This window comes from Leopardus geoffroyi, chromosome B3 (genome assembly GCF_018350155.1).
Source record: "Leopardus geoffroyi isolate Oge1 chromosome B3, O.geoffroyi_Oge1_pat1.0, whole genome shotgun sequence".
Taxonomy (NCBI): domain Eukaryota; kingdom Metazoa; phylum Chordata; class Mammalia; order Carnivora; family Felidae; genus Leopardus; species Leopardus geoffroyi.
Window position 1 is genome coordinate 85889183 of NC_059337.1, and position 19724 is coordinate 85908906.

Sequence of the window (19724 nt, forward strand, 5' to 3'; positions counted from 1 at the left end):
CATTTTTAGAGCATTATTATTCCAATTCCTATAAACCAAACTAAATGCAACAGAGCCAATTTCAGGCTGTTCGTTACTGAACTGCTTTTCATTGGAGCAGTGAACGTTTATAGCTAATGCTCCAATCTTGATGAGCAAAAATACCAGAGTTTAAAATTTTAAGCACAAATAGTACTGTGCATTTAATAGGCTCTTTAGTCAGAAGAAAAATATTGACATCCTAACATAGCCTTTTCCTGAACTTGTAAGATGTGTATTCTAAAGTATTTATCATCAAAGCTATTTGTCTCTATAAAGCAGCAGAAAGAGTAAATTCCCTAACGAGAACCTAGCTAAGAGACACCCTCCTGCAATGAAGTAGATCAAATCTGTACAAAGAAGAGTACAAAAAAATAGTTTGGTGCCAAAGAGAAGATAGTTCTTTGAAACTATTTTTTTTTATTCTACAGAAAAATGTAATGAGTGCTCTAGAAAGAACGTGCTTAGCAAAAAGCTTTTTTGGGGAACAGGGAGAGAAAAAAAAATCTTGTGTGATGTGAGAGGAGAAAACATACAGACCAAAACAAAACAAACAATAAACAAAAATAGTTAAAACAAACCAAATGTATTTTCTTCTAAAGCATGTTTTCTTTCAGCAAGAGATGACTATAGTCTGAAGAGAAAATTCCTCTCATCAGCGAGTTGTACTTTATAAATACAGGAGAACAAATCGTAGACTTTTTTGGAAGACAATTCTCTTATTAATAGCACTGGTTTCACAGCTATTTTTGCCTCTAAAAAGGGCGCCTCCTGGACATCACAAATAAGCTTTTTTGAGGGAAAAAATGTTGTAAAACTATTGCCAAAATGTATATAGTTCTGATTCATGCTAAACATTTTTAACAAACCATTTTACGTGTTTATGTGTTTTGAAGCACCTCAGTGGCCCAGAGCGAACTCTACCTTTAATGTGAGAAGACAACATAACAAAGAATCTGTCACACAGACACAGGCACACACACACACACACACACACACACACACACACCAAAATGGAAAAAAAAAAAAAAGGATGCAGTGGGCGGAAAGAAAAAAACAAATGTTACTTATAATGAACAGATTATGAACTTCATAAAAATATGACAAAAGCAATATTTTTGCCCTAGTAAAATAATTTCTGATGTCGAACAAATGAAACTAAAGTAAAACTTCTGAGTAGAATCAAGCATTGAACAAATTGTAGAAAAGTAATAGCGTTAAATATTATACATTCTTTTAAGACTTCTATGATACAGCTGTTAATATAGTTAACTTAGTTCAATATTGTGTTAATATGAAAATAGCTATAATATAGTACTTACTTATTTGTAATATAATAATAATTCATAATATATGGCCCAATGGTCCAGGAAAAGCCCAGTTATCTTTTACAAGTACTAACCACACATAAATCATATAACAACTCAAATTCATGCCCTAAATTTTATTTTCAAAAATTGGTATTTTTCTCATATTCAAATGCATACAAAATTAAAACAAAAAGGTAAGATTAACACAAATAGAACAACCTTTGGGGATTTTCAAGATCTTATTTTCCTAACAATAATAACTAAGTAAAAATAATTATTGGTAAGAGCGATTGAAATACATTATATATTTTAATGACTCAAATATTTATTTCTACTCCTTTTTGCATCAAGACTGTGGGAAATTTTTATTATAGCGATCAGATGGTGCGCTGATGTGAGAAATGTTGCAAAGCATCCTGTTGATTGCTTCTAATTAACTGCAATGCTCTTGTGTTCTCAGTTTTAGCCAGCCCACACTACACAATGCCTTTTATTTTGCTTTGAATGGATTTTTAGTTAAAAACAGCTGATCTCAATATCCACAGCATTTTGGCTTTTTTTTTTTTTATCTCTTAACATTTTCATGGAATATTTTCTTTTCAAGTTTAAAAGATAAATTTGAAAACATTTCTAAAGCATGAAGTATAATCAGTTAAATTAACAGCACTCGTGTGGTCTTTCACATGTATTTTGCATGTTCTATAGTACGTGATTACATTCTCAAACCACATTTCAATCCCCCTTTAAAAGTTATACATCTGAGTGATAGTTTAAGAAGGCAAATCTGAAAAGCAGTTTAGAGCATGCGACTAATTTTTAATTTTAAACATTTTTGTTAGCAGACTACTAAATAGAACAGAACTGAAACACAGGACCACAAGCAAGGGATGGAAAGGATTTCAGAATTAAAAGTATTAAATAAAATTCTTTGCACTCACCTTTCTCTGATGATTTAAGCTTAAGCAGCCCTGACAGAGAGAAGTCATGAATTTTCATCAACTTCACACATGTCATACATTTAAAAACATTTTGATTTGCCCTGGGACCCCTGCATGTCTCTGAAGCACAGTAACAGTGCTGTGCTGTTTTGTAGGTACAAACCCTATGAACTCCCAGAGCTCTAGAAGATATATTACCAATGTAAACAGCCTCTTAAGTGAAAAAAAAGAGCATTAAATAACACGAAGTTTCCAAGGAAATGCAGAATTTAAAATAGAATATTACTAGAAGCAGTGCACTTCCTATAATTTTAAGTGCCAACTTTATCCATACACTAGCTTTCTAAGAACATATCATTTTCTGACCCAAGAAACAATCATTTTGGAGAGGAAAACTTATAACTTAAAAATTAGTTACTAATTTGGTCTAATAGATGTTGAAAGTGATTAAATAGTCCTCTTTTTGTGCATATGAAGATAAAATGTGACTCATGCAACTAGAAATGCCTAGTTTCAAAACGGCTGCCAACATCCTAATACTTCCAGGAAAAGGCTAAGTACATTAAGTATAGTGCAATAAAAACAGAATGTCCTGGGATTATCCTCCAAATACTTCTGTCCCTCTTAAAATTGTGAGAAAACATAAAGACAAGGTAAGAAAGAAACGTTAGGAGAGATTAACAAGTGCAAAGTTGCAAATCATGTAACGATAAAAATAAAGTGGCATTTCAAATAATTTACACTGTGCCCCTCAGCTTTACAACTGAGGAAAATGAAGCCCAAAGAGGTAAAATGACTTCCCCAAGGTCTTACAAAGACTAAGATATAAAGCTCAATTAGAGGCAAGTGTCTTGACCTGTGGTAGCACACTTTCTACAACACTACACAGCCTTTCAATGCAGTGACAGAAATGTCAGCTCAGGTGGATGTCAGTCCTACAGTAAAGTAAAACAATGAGCAATGCACAGGACATACAAAATTAATTTGCAATATTTACTCAGTGGGAGCAGTCATTTTCCTTAAAAAGATGCCTCTTGGAAAATATCTTTATGCCTTCCTTTTTGCCAGGGTTTAAGGATTTGTACCTATTTAATAAAAGGTAGTTCTCTTTAGCACTCTTACACCAAGCGGGCAGGTAAAAACAACCACCAAATAGTCCCATTGTCACTAATTTGTCCCCTTTTAATCCAGTCTCTAATCTGCTGACTGCATGGTCTTTCTAAAATGCACATCTGATTATGTTTGAATTTTTTCAGTGCCTTTCCATCTGCTGCAAGATAAACCTACACTTCTTAGCCTGGCATTCAAGGGTCTTCAAAATGTTTTGCCCATAGCACCCCTTCAGTTTTACTCCCAACACTCTCCTCACAGTTTCTCCTCCAGCAATGCAATCCAGGTATGATTCCCTGAACAGAACGTGCTTTTCACTGCCTCTGGGCCTTTGCACATCCTTTTTCCTCTACCCGGAATACCTGATAAAACTTTGTTTCTCCTTCAGGATTGAATTCAAGTGTTACCTTTTCTCCTTCTGCCAAATATAGATGCTTCTTCCCTCTGGATCCCACTGCATGTTGCACAGACTTCAGATTACTCCACTCATTGCATTGAACTATGATTGTCTATTTTCATGCTTGTCTCTCCAAACACAGTGTCTTTGGGGTTAGAGACATATCTTTTTCTGCATGCGTAGAACTTTGCCTGATGTAAGTGAATCTTTACTGACTGAATAAATAAATCAATAAATAGGCCATATCATAAAATACTTATGTCTTAGGGCAATACTGCCTAGTTCTTCTGTATAATGTCTAAGCTGGATATGCACTGACAACAGGATATTATATCAACCTCTGTTTTTGGTTTCTATCAAAAAAGTATAATTTTATAAATACTCTTCCACTATAGTGAGTTGACTTTGTTATGAACTTGGTGATAAAATACCAAGTCCTATCTACATGTGAATAAAACAGAGAATTTTTGGGAGAGCAATGGGTCATCATTGTTCCAGACACTGGTAAAGAACATTTCCTTTTAGGAATCCATTTCTTGTTAGAAACAAAAGTTGAAGGATTAGCTGTAACCCACTAAGAGTGTAAATGCATATTTAAACTGCATTTAATATATAAACATATCTGTATCTTCGTGCCGAGTGCTTTAAAAGAGGATGTTTGATCTTAAGTAAATGGAATTTAAATTTGAGATTTAACTTATTTAGGGTTCTGTTGCTGTTTGACTCCTTCCAGTCTTCTTTTTTTTTTTTTTTTTTTTTTTTTAAATTAGAGAGTCACTTTAACGTTTATTTATTTTTGGGACAGAGAGAGACAGAGCATGAACTGGGGAGGGGCAGAGAGAGAGGGAGACACAGAATCGGAAGCGGGCTCCAGGCTCTGAGCCATCAGCCCAGAGCCTGACGCAGGGCTCGAACTCACGGACCGTGAGATCGTGACCTGAGCTGAAATCGTGACCTGAGCTGAAGTCGGACGCTTAACCGACTGAGCCACCCAGGCGCCCCCCTTCCAGTCTTCTTAATTTTTCTGAGCAAATGCTGCTGAGGTGCAAATACCGCCTAGGGAGCCTACTCAGCTGAAGCCAGGGACATCCTTGCTATATAAGCACTCATTTCCACTTGAAATAATATCCTCATACTCATTGATGAAAGGTCTCACATTCAAAATGGAAAAGAATCTGCCAGTATAGTCTTTTCTTAACAGGTATGTAATCTTGAACCAGGCCCCAAATCAATGAAGAGAGATTCTAGGAGTTGTTTGGGCCAACACAAGGCATAGTGCATCCCAACTCTGAAGCTACTTCCAATCTTTTGATTCCTCCTGCCTTCACTCCACTGGTTCCATTGTGCCCCAAAGCTATAGTCCCTAATCAAATGTGAGAGGTGCTCACTAAGGAATAGAAGTTGGGAACACAGCAATAGTAGCCATCGCTCTTGCATAATAGATTCCTCTTGGCCATTCCGTAGAGCAGCCCTATGTGGCATTATCATTAACAGTCAACATTAGTTCTTATATTCTTTTCTAGTAGATAAGACCATACTGGCCAGTTCCCACTCCCACTCCCAAAAGAATGATAGGATTTGTAACCTTCTGTTCCCTTCACCACTTCAGAAGATGGCTACACTTTAGAATTTTAAAGGTCTCAAGAAAGATAAGTATGCCATAGAAAGTTTAAATCTGGAATGTAAAAAGAGATTAACTCAAAGTACTTTCCATGTCATTAATTTTTAAGGTTCATTTTGTGTTACATCTAAGCTTTGGGGGTTTTTGTTTGTTTTAAACATTACAGTATTACCTCAAACAGTTTTCATTTCAATAGGCAGGGAAATGTTAAGAGATTCTTCTCTTGCTAACTAGCATAGAATGGGCTGCTTTTCTGTCATTTTAAGTCAAACCCATCGAGAATTTTAACAATTTTTTATTCACATAAATAAAAATGTTAAGACTCCTTTACCTTTATGTTTTTCACATCAGAAAAGATTACACGGTAAATAGTGAAAGTGTTTCATGAATTCATTTGTTCAGCAAACTTATCAAACAACTATCGTGTGCAAGGCGCTATACAAGATACTGACTAACCCACAGATACACAAAGAAAAAAAAGAATATGGTTGTTTACAGCTCTAAACTTAAGAATGTGAAATGGTGACCACTATCAAATCACAGAGACTTGGAATTTCCTTCTGTTCACTTGCTATCTGTTCTTTTAAAAGAAAAACTTCTTTGGCAGAAAATATTAGTCAAGATGGAAAATGCTCATTAGCATAAATTCCAACTTTATAACTTAATAAGCAAGAAAAAATATATCTGTCTTCAAATTGGATGTGGCCATTTGAAAGTTCTTCACAAACTTGTAAAAGGACATAGGCTTTGGTTTTCTTGAGGGTCTGAAATGAATCCAATACATTAAAATGGCTCTTAGTAGCAAGAGCAAATAATAATTTGCATTATAAGCTAATAAAATGGAGGGTTAGGCATATTTGTACAAGATCCTTTTTTATTCACTTTCATAGATATTCTCTCCCATTCCTGCTTCAATGAACTTGGAAGATTGTTCATCACTCACTATTGTTTAAATTATAAGGCACATATCTGCCACCTGGTTTTTAAATTTTTCCCCCCTTTGGTAATGTAGATGAGTAATGTCCATCTCCATTCTTTAAGAATACACTAATGTAATGATAGTATAATTTTGGGAGAAAAAGTTAAATTAGTTTTTTTATATCTCACATCTAGAAACCTCCTGACATATTAGAAAATATAATATTCTTCAAAAAATACATTTTGCTAGCCTTTATGAACACTCATACTTCAGTGAATCGTACCTTTCTGTTCAAAAAGTGCAACAAGGCCTCTCCCACAAGCAAATCCCCTGGAGAAAACCTCACTGATGAAGTCAGTCTACTTACTTTTTCATGGTACCTACGAGTAAAAGTTATGGCTTTATCTCAATCATGATAGTTAATCTAGACCGCAAAGCTACTTCCAATTTAAAAGTATGAGAAAAGAGCCTATCCTGCCAACAAAGGGGACCCAGAAAGTCTTGTTTCACCCATAGATTCTTTTGTGTTAGACTCCTAGATTTTATATCCTCAAGGAAAAGTGCTAATATTAGAAAGAGAGAGATTTTGCTTTTACAATGACCCTGTGTGCCAAATACCTGCTTGTTTCAATTAGAGATAGGAATAAAAAACTACTTTTATATAATATTAGATTTATATAATTTCTGAAAGTTGAATGTCTAAATCTTATTAAGTTAGCAATAATTTCTCTATTAAGGCAAACATGAAAAGGCAGAAGTTTGTTCTATTGACAAAAAGGGATAATCTTACAAATTTTATTAAAAGCTCTTGATTCCCCCTCCCCACCTACTGATAAGGGACACTTTTCCTGGTTTTTGCTCTTGTTAGTAACAAGAATCCTATTTCTATTTATGTCCGTTTTCAAAATTGGGACTATCAAGTAATGCACTTACAGCTTACTTTTCAAGGAAACTGCTTGAGAGCTCCTGTATCCATTCCCCTCCCCACCTTTCCCAGTACTGAATTCCCCCAGAGGGATTTATTACAGATATGAAGTGGAGAATTTAGAAACAGGGCTGATTGGTGGACCCTCCCGCTGCCACTAAAGTTTTCCTGATACCTTCTAGATGCTACTGTAGGATTACGACTGATTCACTCCTCTCCTTGTCTGCTGGCAGCTAAATGGGAATACTGGCAAGCTGCCAGAAGGGTAGGTAGCCAACCTGCTCGCCCTTGATTGTGCCTGCCAGCTTTTTAATAACAGAAGTAGGGTCAAGTAAGTGAAATCACGAACTGAGGGGAGTATTCTGAGAATGCAAAGGCAGTTAATGTCCTTCCAAGCCTCAGATGGCTGGCAACCCTTGGCAGAGTAATCTATGATTTGTGGCACCTGACCCTTCCACTGTGACTGTTATCTGTGTATTCACTAGAAACATATTTACAGAATCTCTCCATTAGTAAAGATGCCTTGTGTGTGATTACCCAATTGTCATGGTCACACTAGGGTTTTGATACAGTTCCTATTCACAAATGAAAAACTGTACTAAACTGCACACAGGGTTGATTTAAAGCAGGGATCTTCAATCAATAGATCAAGACTTCTTTTGGTAGATCTTAAAGAGACTATCACAGTCTTGCTTCCCCTTCTTTCCTACTCCAAGACCACATTCCCACCTCCCCCCAATCCACTGGCAAGACAGAATCTCCCTTATTCCCTTAAGCCCTTACGAATTCTCAATAAAGTTAAGAATAGCTATTAGAATTATCCCAAAAGATGAGCCTGTTTAAAGCAGACTCCACCCCAGAAAATATTGGAAGAGAGCATCATTTGCTTAAATTAGTTTGCCCTGCTCACATTTATATAGTACCTAAGCGGCGGCAGAGTACGTTGTCCTCACTTAAAATGTTTTAGCTATGCAGGCAGAGTGAAGTTGTAGGCTGGCTTTCCTTCGTTCTTATGGAATCAAATATAAAAAACATTAAAAATTTTTTTTTTCTCTGACATGAGTGACAATGAGAACACTTGCTACTAAAAAGTTTATTAGGAAGTTTTAAAAGTGGCATCTTCCCTTCACCCTCAAATAAATGGCATTGAGGTCCTCCCGTGCCAGAATATTTCTCTAGTTTACAGCTTATGTTGGCTCTCACCTCAGTATTAACTCATAAAGGCAAAGCAGTATTTTAGGGAACCAAATCAAAAGTCACTAGGACCCAATAAGTGGTCATGAGTCAAAATGGACAAACGATGACCAAGGGTCATTGTCATTATGTGTCTCCCCAATGAGATCCTCCGAGAAAATAAAAGTAACAAAGTCGCACGAGATAAATGAAGGCGATAAACTCACCACAGATCAAGCAATACTACTAAGGTGACCTGACTTGACAGTTAGTAACCGCAGGCGACCCTTAGGAATTGCATCGGGGTTAAATGCCCTGAGAATTGCCGAGATCCTGACGACCTGGGCCACTGACCCTCCGCAGCCGGTCAGACGGCGGCGCACAGAGGCCGGCGCTCTAGGCCGCTGGGGCCTGGCGAGGAGAGGCTAGAGGCCGGCCCCGGGCGCTCAGGGCCCGTAGGACCGCCGGAGCCAGGCCGCTCGAGGCCCAACTCCGGCCGGTCCGTCAACCGAGCAGAAGACGACCCCGCAGAGGTGAGACCACCTCCCCCAACCTCCTGGGGCGGACTGTGCGCGCAGCAGGCCGCAGGGCGGAAGCCAAGCCCACGTGGAGGCCACACTGAATCCTAAGGGCAGCTCCGGGACGGACGCCGTGGTCCAGCTGACCGGGTCTCGGCAGTCGCCCTGCGGCGGGGCGGGCGACAGGTGCCTTAGAAGAGAATCAGCCGCAGGAAGCCAGACGCTGGACGGGCGCCCACTGCCCGGAGCCAACGCACGCCGCGTGGCCAGCGAGAGTGGGAAACCTCCGCGCTGGAGCGGGACGTAGGCGCTCTGTCGGGGACTTGGGGACTCCCGGAGCTTGGGCGCCCCTAGCAGCTGGGAGTCATCTCGACGCATTTCTTCCCAGGCGACCTGAATTCAACCCTTAAGAAGATAGATGCTCCAGACATTAGCGAGTAACAGGGAAAGGGGAAAAAAGAGAGAGAGAGAGAGAGAGAGAGAGTTATTTAAATGGGGGAGGGGCGGGCGGGAGGAGTAGGAGGAAACCTTAAAGGAAAGAAATCCCCATCACCACCAAAACCGTTTCTGAGAAGTCCTGAGGTTTTGCGCCTGGAGATTTCACTTTAAAGGCTGAAAAAAAAAAAAAAATATTCCTCTGCTTTTAATTGAAGTAAACAAAGTGCAACAAATCCTAACTCAAATATGATTGCAGTGAGATTAGGGTCTAATTGCTTAGGGTTCAGGTGGAATCTGCGGGCTAAATCCTACAGGGCCAATCTGAATTTCACAATCATTCTGTCAAAAGGAGAGCGATGAGAGCCCACACGCTTCCTAACAAGTCATTTTTAACAGTTACAAGCTTCACACAAAGACCACACAGGGCGCCTAAGAGATGCAAATCTAATCCCTGGTCATTCTACAGGCCTTCAACAAAGATGTGCTAAACCCTAATAGAAAAGAAATCAGTTCTCTGTCACCAGCCCCTAGTAAAATCTATTAGAGAATGGACAGAGCCTCATCTACAGCAGTTGCTGCAAAGGTTAAGGACAAGTACAAATAAGAGGGACCCAGTTTTGTTTTCCGTGTGAAATATCGGGAGAAGCTAACCCCAAATGAGTGACGGGATTCGATCCGTGGCTTCGCATTCATTTCAACGCTAGAAAAAAGTAAACACACACATTAAGACTTTTGAAGACTCCGTTTCTGAATTTAGGAGAGATGAAACAAATTCCCCCAAAGTTGAAATCTTTGCCTCCGAAATTACCGAAGAATATAAAGGGGAAAGAGAGGCGATTGCGCGGGTCCAAGAAGGAGGATCCGGGCTTCTGGACCCGGCGGGGCTGACGTCGCGCTGCAGCACCCTTTGCTGAGAAAAGCCCCGTTAGCGGAGCCACCGCCGGGCGGGCACTGGAGCTGCGCGAGGCCTCTTGCAGCTGGGGCGGAGCGGTGGGCGCCGACCGCAGGAAGTCTGGACCGCCGCCCTCCCTCCCCGACCGGCCGGCATTCGCTCCGGGTCCCTCTCCCGGACCTCACCCTCGGCCTGTGCTTCACAAGTTGAGAAGCTTCTCAGATGTGCCCTTCTGCGGTCACCACCCAAATGAAGTCCAAATCAACACCTGTGTCATGCCGGGGTAGTAAATGGGTTAATACGTTGCAGCTAAAATATATCACAGAGCGTGTGAAACTCTCAAGAAAGCAAGGGCCCTGGGGCTCCAGGCCCCTTGGAGAAACCCCAAAGTGGCTGGGCAAGGGAAGGGGGCGGTGGAGGGAAATGACCGGCCCTGGAAGGTTGTGTGTGGGTTTTTGGGGGGTAGGGGAGATTCCCTTCTCCCCGCAGAGCAGAGGCCCGGCGACAGGGCAAGCCTGGTCTCCTGCCGTGCCGCAGCCGCGGGACCCAGAGGCTGGGAACGCCCCGCGGAGCCTGACCCTCCCGGGGAGCGGGCGGGGGGAGCGATTCCGGATCCGCGGAGGGATCTCCGGGGCAGCCGTGGCCCCGCCCGCTGCGCGTCCGCAGGAGGATGGGGCCCGACTGGGTAGCGGGGAACCGGGCGCCTTCTCAGGACCCGCCTTCTGTCATGGGAAGCTGTACGGGGCCCGAAGATGAGAGCTGGGGGGGGGGGGGGGGGGCGGGTTCGGCTCTGAGTCCCAGTGGAATCGCCCTGCCATTTTCCCAGGCAGCTGGGGCTCCCTCCACGTGGTACCTCCTTCGAGGCCGCGCTGGCGGGGACAAAAGAGGGCGCTGTCCAACAGCCAGGGTCGGAAAAGACCTAGAGTCTCCCCTTTCTCTTAAGGCCCCTCTCCAACTGCAGGGAGGAGGGGTGGGGCACTTGTTCGAAAGAAAGGATTTTTGTCTGTTTTTCCCGGAAGTTTCCAGGAGCCACTATTTCTTCTCCCAGGGACTTCGCCCTCTGCCCCCAGGCTCCGCTGAATTTTTTCCTTCCCCAAAGTGTAGATCCCAAATGGCCAGGCTGGAGTTTGGAGGCGAACAACAGTTCCTGGCCCCTCAGTTCCCTAGCCCTTTAATTTGCTCCGGCAGAAAGTTTCTATTCTTAATGTCTAGCAGGAGGAAAGTAAGAGGTTGCTAGATTTGCCTCTCAGTTTAGAGACAGATGACCATATACACATCTGCTTCCTCCTCATCCCTTTCTATGCCTGTCCAGGCCAGGCATATGTGTTAGGTCGGGGCTGTATTCCTTACTTCGCATCTACTGACATTAATTGAATTTCTCTGCACTGCTGCTTCTCTTTGCTTCTGTCACTTTTTTCTCACTAGTCCTCTGATAGGCTGACCTTGGTGGCTCACTGGTCCTTTCAGCAACACCTCTCCACACCACCACTACCACTGGCCTCCCATATGGGCTTTACTGGCTTTCATTCTATATAGAGCGCATCCACTTTGTTTTTCCTTTAGCGCCGACATGATTAGGAAAATGATACCGAATTGCCTTGGAAGTATGACTGCAGCTGTGAGGCTGGAATTGGACAAGCAAGCAAGTAAAACATAGGCGTTGAAATGAAGAAATGGAAAATGAGTGGGATGAAGTAACAAATAAAAAGTAGATGAAGGAGTCACATCAGGCTATAAATACAAGAATATGATGCTCCCGCAGGTGATCTTTGGCTCCTAATGGTGTCCCACATCTGCCTTGGGAGATAGGGAGGGGGCTCCCTGAAGAAGGCAGACTGAGGTTTCTTCTCCCCGATTGGGATTGCTCCTGAAGACGTGGACCAGCAATCCCCAGCCTGTGTGGTTTTGGTCTTCAGGGAGATCCTGGAGAGTGGGAAGAAGTCACCACACATCAGCCACCACTCCTAGAAATGGCCACTCAGTCACCATATCTCTGTGGAGCTGTCAGGTGGCTGGGACTTCCTGCCCTGGGAACCTGCTCTAGCTCTCTGCTGCTCTGGGACACATCCCTGTGCACCCCCTCTGCCTACCCAGCCAAGACTAAGCCAGGTCATGTCCTCATTTGGGTGAGCTAGCTCCCCTTTACCCTAGCAGGTTGGGTCCCACTGGTCCCAGTCTCACCCTCACCTCCTGTCAGTTTTAGGAGTTCTGTGTTCCCCGTCTGCAGAAATAGGGAGCCTGAAGGCTCCCTATTGTGGGAGGCCTGACCTTCCCACCTCCACCCAGGATGGATTAATGCCTCAGGACCACTCACTCCGCTTAACCACAGAATGAATTCTAGAGAGCGGAAAAAAAAAAAAAAAATAGTGAGTTTACAGCTGGGGTGTGTGCGTGTGTGTGAAGGGTGACTTTAGATCTTTATGGTCTCTGTAACTGACATCTGTTAAAGAGAACATCGGGGCTTTTAGGAAGAGTTTTGCATTAGATTGAGCAAGCCGGCGGAAGCTGTGCAGATCGTCCCCACCCCCTACCCCCCATCGATTGGTTCTCCTGAGATCTTCTCAGAGGTGAAAATGCTTTGCAAGGACGTTTAAAAACACAACCGCTGCCTAAGAGGCACTAACTTGAGGAGGTTAATAAATTATTCCCTTTTGAAATAAAAATAGAATCGGCATTAAGCACATACTATTATTAGACTGGGTTTCTGCCTGCCAGAAAGTTCGTTAGATGTGCGTATCTAGGCAGAGGCGGAATCTCTCTTTTCCGTAGGAAAACTCGTTAGGGAAACAGCAGCAGTTCGCTGGCTTTGTTTGATTTTGTTTATCCAAATAAAGATTGTGTTTTCAGATCGTTAAAAAAAAAAAAATCCCTTCAGGTTAGGGTTTTGATCATCATCGTGACCCAGTGAACTAATTATCTGTATATTCTGGGGTCAAACTTCACGGGAAATTTCTACTTATCCTTACACCAGACTTCTTAGTGTGGTCTCCAGAAGGGGTTAGGAGCCTGTCGGCAGACAGCTCAGAGTATAGGCTGTTCCCAGCGTGAACTGAAAACGGGCTGGAGAGTCACCTGCTAGCCTTGCCGAGGGTGGGGGGTGGGGATGGGGGGCTCGAGAGGTTGGGTGGGAAGAGAGCGCGTGGCCGCAGGCTGCGCGTGGGAGGGGAGACCTCGGGTGGGCGGGGTGACGCCTAGGACTGGGGTTAGAGCGGGAGGCCGAGGGGGTGGGGAGTGCAGAGGCCGCGGGCAGGAGGGGGGCGGTCGCCGACAGCTGTTACGCTGGGTTCTAGAAACCGAAACTTTTTACGACGAAAGACCGTAAAATAGCCGGAGATTTTAAGTGTCCACATTTGCAGCTGGGTCGCCTGACAACAAATTTGAAACCGCGGGGCCGCTAGGGGCCCTTAGGTCTTTGGCGGTGCAACTGGGAGGCCGCGGAGCCGCCCGTAGGGCTTCGGTCACAGCTCTGCGCCCGGGCCCCGCAGACATCCTGCTGGTCCCCGGAACACCCCGGCAGGGCTTCACGACTCCAACGCGCGAAATTTTAGCCCCGAGCAACCTCTTCTGGCGGCCCTTCCTTTAAAAACAAGTTTGAATTTCACATCAAATCTTTTGCCCGTCTACTCTTCACTAAATAAATGACTATCAATCAGCAACGAGAGGAAGCACAAACATAGTTTCTCTCTCACCTTTCCTGCTGTTTCTTTCCCCCCTCCAACCATGGAGTCTCAATTTTCTAAGCAATTAAATTATACATACAACAGGAATATTCGATTTCAAATACACCGGGACTAAAGCCTGATGCATACGGCCTGAGGCTAGAAGAAAATATTTAGTGCTTGCCTGTAGATTCTGTCACCCATCATCTGCTCAGAAAGCGCTCTGTATCTTTCAGCGTGTCCGGCTCTTATGATTGCAAATGGCCCTGTTTTCAAATGGAAATAAGACTTGCAAACTGATTATGTGTATTGAATCGGAATCACTCCTTAGATCCTCTTGTTGAAAATGTATTGGAAAAAAAAAAAGGATGATGGCTGCAGACCTCTGGAACTGGCTCCCCTTCTTCTCAGGGAGGCCGATCTATTTTGCAACTTTTTGCCTTTTGAGCTTGTTTCAGCTAGGTAATTACGTTCCCATTGTGTTACACTCCAGCCAAGAGGTGGGACACACATTGCCTTTCAGCAGGCCCCCCTGCCCTGCCCACCAGCATCACCCCCTAAAAATCACATACAGTACACACTCATCCATCTGCCCCAACCCTTGGACCCAAAGACCAGTATGACTCAGCTGTCAAAAACACCAGCAGAACTCCACACACTGTCACCAGGCAGTGTTCCTCTCTTCTCCCTTCCCCTCCTTTCCAGTCCCCTCTCCTTTCCTCTTTTCTCTTCTGTGCAGAACCACACACACACACACACACACACACACACACACAACCCTCCAGCTTCCACAGAACCTAAGTATTTAGCTCTGTCGAGAATTTTCAGTAACCAATTTAGGGTTGGTATGGCATACAGTTGTTAGAAAACAGTTCATACCGGAAAGTTAATATCAACTATTAGGGATGCCTGAAGCTCCGTGTATGCTACCATAGATCTCAAAGATGTTCTCTTTAACCCATCCAGGGCTAGATTATGGCTATGGGTTGACTTTTTGTGGAATATTTCCAAAGATTCTCCCATTGGATTTCAGTACGAAGCCAACGTGAAGTGCACATAGATAACTGAACTCTCCCTGCTATGTGAATTGTATATAATGATATGCTGCGGTACTTCCAAAGTTTACTACACCCAGGCCTCAGTCTCAGCAGTCCTGCCAGGAAACGGTAATCAACATTTCAGTTCATAGTGCAGGTTAGTGAGTAGTAATGAACTGGCTACAACTTGTGTCTGCCCTGGCTCGGGATGGGGATGTATGCTCTGTGCATGCCTTTGGTGAAAGAGTTGCAATTCTTTCTGAAGCACACTCGGAAGGGGAGGAGGAAGCCGTCACTGCCCAGCTCCGCACCCACCCCACCCCCACCCCCATTAGTCCCCACCCAGAAAACAGTGCCTTGCAGACCTCAAGGCACCGTCGAGTGGCCAGGCGGGGAGAGTGGTTTAATCCTCTTTGGCTTCAGAATCTCCTCTGAAAAAGCCTGTCGCTCCAAACCTGTTTAGAAACCCAGTGCTCTGGGGGCGCCCGCGGGGACCCTAACCATGCCGGATTTGCTGTATACATCAACATAGCCAGATTCGTTAAACCATTGACCTGTTCTCCTAGGTTAGAACAGAGCGAACAGCCAGATCGGAGGAGCCGGCTCCCAGTCCTCTTCGTGTCATTACGGTAATTCCCAGGTTTACATCTGCGCGCGCGCGCACTCAGCTGTGTGTGTGCCGAGGAGATCAGGTAAATCGGCAGCGCGCGAACCAAATAAACCCTTGTTTTCCTAGAGCTTTGGACACCTTCGAGCAGCAGTATTGAGAGGCAAAATGCTAGGCAAGGTGGAGGCCCTACCATCCTGGGCGATTTTCCACAGAACGGCTCCAGGACAATAGTGACTGGGGAAGGGTATCCAAGCACACTTTTCATTGCCTAACATCTTTGATTTTGTAGAAATGACATTATCAACAATTGCTGAAAACCCTAGAAATGCAATGTTTGACCCTCTACCAACAGCCTGGTGGTTACTGACAATTATTGACAATTTCATCTAGCAAAGACAGGATTCCTGGAAATGTAGGAAATGGAGGGAAGGAGAAAAAGTTGGTCTTTTTCCTTGCTGCCGGACTACGCTCAGACCTGCCCTCTTATTTCCACTACTCTGTGAAGACCAGAGTAGGAGGGAAGTTTGCTACAAAGGAGCGGCAGAAACATTTCCATTTGATTTTGTTAGCTGGCCAATAGTGTTCATACTAATGATATCTGTTAGTGGATAATGGAGATGTGACAAACGATAATTTTTCTAATAGATTGCCTCAAGAAGTCTCATCTACAGCTGTGCGTCTCAGACAACAAGTTCATTTTCTTTAAGAACAAATTTTAATATTTTCCCCAAACATAATTAATTCTCCAGAATTTTGCATGAAAATAAATTAATATTCCAATTTAAAATGGATAAAACTGAAGAAAGTTTTTCTTTACTCGTATAATTTTTTAAGGGACACTCGGTTTTATGTGAATCTTAATTGAGGCAATGAGTGCATTCAACTTTTTTGCATCTAACAGGTTCCATAAGATGCCCTACTGAGAGAATCCTACATTAAGTTTTTTTCTATTTTAATATCTTCTAAAATAGATCTATGAGATAGATACATATGTGTATACTTCTATATGTGTATACATATGTGTATACTTCTATAATGCATACAAAGACAGATGTCTCTATGCAACCATTTATACCTATATACAGAGTTGGCAGAATCAGATGTGAATATTATGTTGGAGGAGAGTCCTCTTTAACAAGACCTATTGCTTGCAATTAAAAAAAATTGTTTATTTGCATTTCAAGTAGAGCAATAATAATAATCAGTTTATATTGCAGTGTCCTGCAAGTAACTAAAAAAATAAATAGAACAGGAGAATGGATTTAAATCTCATCCTTTCCAAAACTTATTTACAACTCAGCATAACAAAGACAATAAATGTTTAGGAAGCAGAGATCAAATGGGAAACATGAAATAAGAAGTCTGGGGCCGTGCCTAGATGCCCTCCAAGTAGGGTATTAGGTCACTATCAGAGAGAAACTCAGCCTGCTACTTCAGCTGTGGCTTCAGATGAGGCAGAAACTGTGCTGTCAAGTTGCTAAGCCTGCTTCTCCTCTGCTCCTTTGAGAACCATCAAGTTGAGAAACACAACTACGTGGGAAGAGGGAGCATGCATGCCCTGGGCCTCCCTTTCAATAAAACACATTCTTCCCACTACTCTTATCCATACCCAATGCATCCAGCCACTTGGGTGGACAAACTCGCCACAGAGGGCAACTGGGGATAAGACACTCCTTCCAGAAGCTCCTGGCCAAAGCAGCGCAAGAAAATTTTCTGTGCTCCTAGTGGAGGAGGGAGCCCAAATCGAGCCCCACAAAGGGTGGGCCTTGAGCTGAAAAGGACCCAACTACACAACCACAAACACACCAGTCAGGAAGTCAGGGAGGGTCAGAGGAAGGTGGTGTCCAGCATTTCTTAATAGGAACCTGGCAAAGCAAAGAAAACATTCAGCTTCATCCCTCCCAACACTCATGTCTGTCACTTTCCTTCCATTCTAAAAGAAAGACACATTTGAAGCAAACAAGCCAGCAAACCATGCCTAAGAGCCATATCATCTCAGATTCACATTTCCCAACAGGCTTTCTAGTTCTCCACAAATAATATCCTCCCGCACTCTGCTCCCAGCTCTAATAATTGGGGGAGGGGGTGAGCCATGTCTAGAGAGACTGGAGACATTCGATCAGAATTCAAGGCAGCTTCTCACAACTCTCTTGTTTATAGAAAATGAATGTCTGCCTGGCTTGCTTTTAGTTCTGGAAAGGGGTCAGTCTTTATCAGTACGGTTCACACAGATCCTGGATTTTTTTTCCCTTATCTTAAATTGACCCGCTTTTAAGATAAAGACATAATAGAGAAAGCATTGACCTTACCTGGTCCCTAATGAGTTGGAAGTCAGAAAACCCCGCTCTCATTTCCTCTTATCTCCAGTCGCCTGAGAAGAGACTCGCGCTACCTTTTGTGCACTCGCGCCTGGAGATAGCCCCTCACCGACGCGCATACGCCGGCGAGCGCGCTCGGAGAAGTGTGTGGCCTCAGTATGAGAATTCCTCCCTGGGGTCTCAAAACCCGAGACCTTGATGCCAGCCCCAGGCCTGCCCCTGACCCAGGAGGATTTAAAATCCTCGGAAGGCTCCCGAGCAAGTCTTCCCTTTTGTAAGGCCAAGTCCTAAACAGCGGGAAGGAGACCTGCCTCCTGCGAGGCCCTTGGACTGGAGCGCGCGGGGCCTCCTCCGCCTCCAGGAGTAAGTGCCCCGACCGTTTCTCGCGCGGTCGCCTCGGGCCTGAGTCAGATTTCACTCGAGGGCCCCAAGCTACCTCCCTCAGGGCCAGCCCCTATCCCAGAGCCCCTGCCCGGCTGCTGAGCATTCCCTGCCCCCACCCACCTCCAGGCCTTGACAACTCCAGCTGTACCCACAAGTGTCTCTGTTGGGGGGGGGGTGCGGCAGCCGGGTCTCCCTTCTCCCCTGCTCAGAGCATCTCTGGCCGGCTCTTGTCGCCTTCCCAGAACCCAGTCCAGTCCCCAGCCTGGCTGACAGAGAGGGCTGCTTTCCTCCCTCTCCGACCCACAGCTCCAAGTTCCCAGGCTGGGGAGGGGGTGGTGTGCCGCTTTGGGATGCTAAACATCAAACAAGCCAAGCCTGGGGTTTCAGGCCCCAAGCCACTAGAGCCCCTCTCCAGGGCTCTCGAGAAAGTCCCCACGTTTACTTGGCAGGGTGGGGTGGGGGAGAGGAAGTATGCGGGATGCTGTCTGCAAGATCTCCCCCACTCTCCTCACCCGTCAGGGTTTAGGGGTGGGTGGGGTGCATAGGCGGGGGCGCTCAGCTTCTCTGGGATCTTGGGGCGAACTGCGCTGCCCCCCTACGTGGGGAAGCTTCCGGCTCTTCCAGCATTCAGGGCCAGGGACATTCCCAGAAGGCTGATTTCTCCGGGCCAGAACCTGGGCCAGAGATGCTGGAGACCGAGGGGAGGTCTACTTCAGGAGTAGATGACGACAGGCGTCGCAGAGGCTCTTCGAGATGTGGGCTGGAGAATGTCCCCAGGCTGGGGTCTTTAGCTGCGCCCAGCGCGCACACGTTTCCCTATCAAAAAAGCTTCAGCTTGCGTTCCACGGCTGCTTCCTGAAGTTACTACACTCTCCCGGCCAGAGCGTGATGGATGGAGAGAAGCAGCCAAGCCTCTATTTGTCTCGGTCCCATCCACAGACCCGGCTGAAATCACCTCCTTCCCCCACCCCACCCCGAACAAGTAAACAGACTTCAAACTAAGCCGACCCTAGACGGCAGGGAGAAGAATGTATTTGAGAAAATTCCATCCAGTGTAAGGGTGATAAGGCCGAGGGTACCACAACCCACTAAAAATTGTGACTCTCAGGCGCCTGCTCCCGGCTAGGAGTTGGGGGAGCAGCCGTCCTTGCCAGTGTCCTGCCGCGAGCCCCACCTGCTTCCCCTCCCCCGCCCCTGGGGCTTGTGCTGGGCCTGGGGCAGGTTGAGCGGAATCTCCCATCCCCCATGGAATTGGGACCTTAGAGCAAACATCTCCCTGGCAAAGACCGGGCCGAGCTGTGATTCGACCACCTATGCACCCTGTCCCGGGACCACTGCTGCTCTTTCCAACACAAGTGTTCAAACTTTACTGATTTTTGCTTGTTTACCAAAATGTGAGGCCTGCTGGGATTTTCCCCAACCAGCACACTCTGTAAACCCAACCAACCATCCTCGGA

General features: G+C 44.7%; 1 long non-coding RNA gene across 5 annotated transcripts in view; it reads right to left on the minus strand.

The window, feature by feature from the left end:
* Window positions 1-19395, minus strand: part of LOC123583573 — a 38161-nt gene extending 18766 nt beyond the window's left edge. The window contains exon 1 of one of the 5 annotated variants that reach the window (XR_006704957.1): window positions 17875-19395. This is a non-coding gene — a long non-coding RNA (uncharacterized LOC123583573). Of the gene's footprint in view, window positions 1-2266; window positions 4485-17874 lie in introns of those variants that run through there. The other 4 variants (XR_006704958.1, XR_006704955.1, XR_006704954.1 and 1 more) reach the window with 4 other exon arrangements.
* Window positions 19396-19724: the final 329 nt, after the last annotated feature.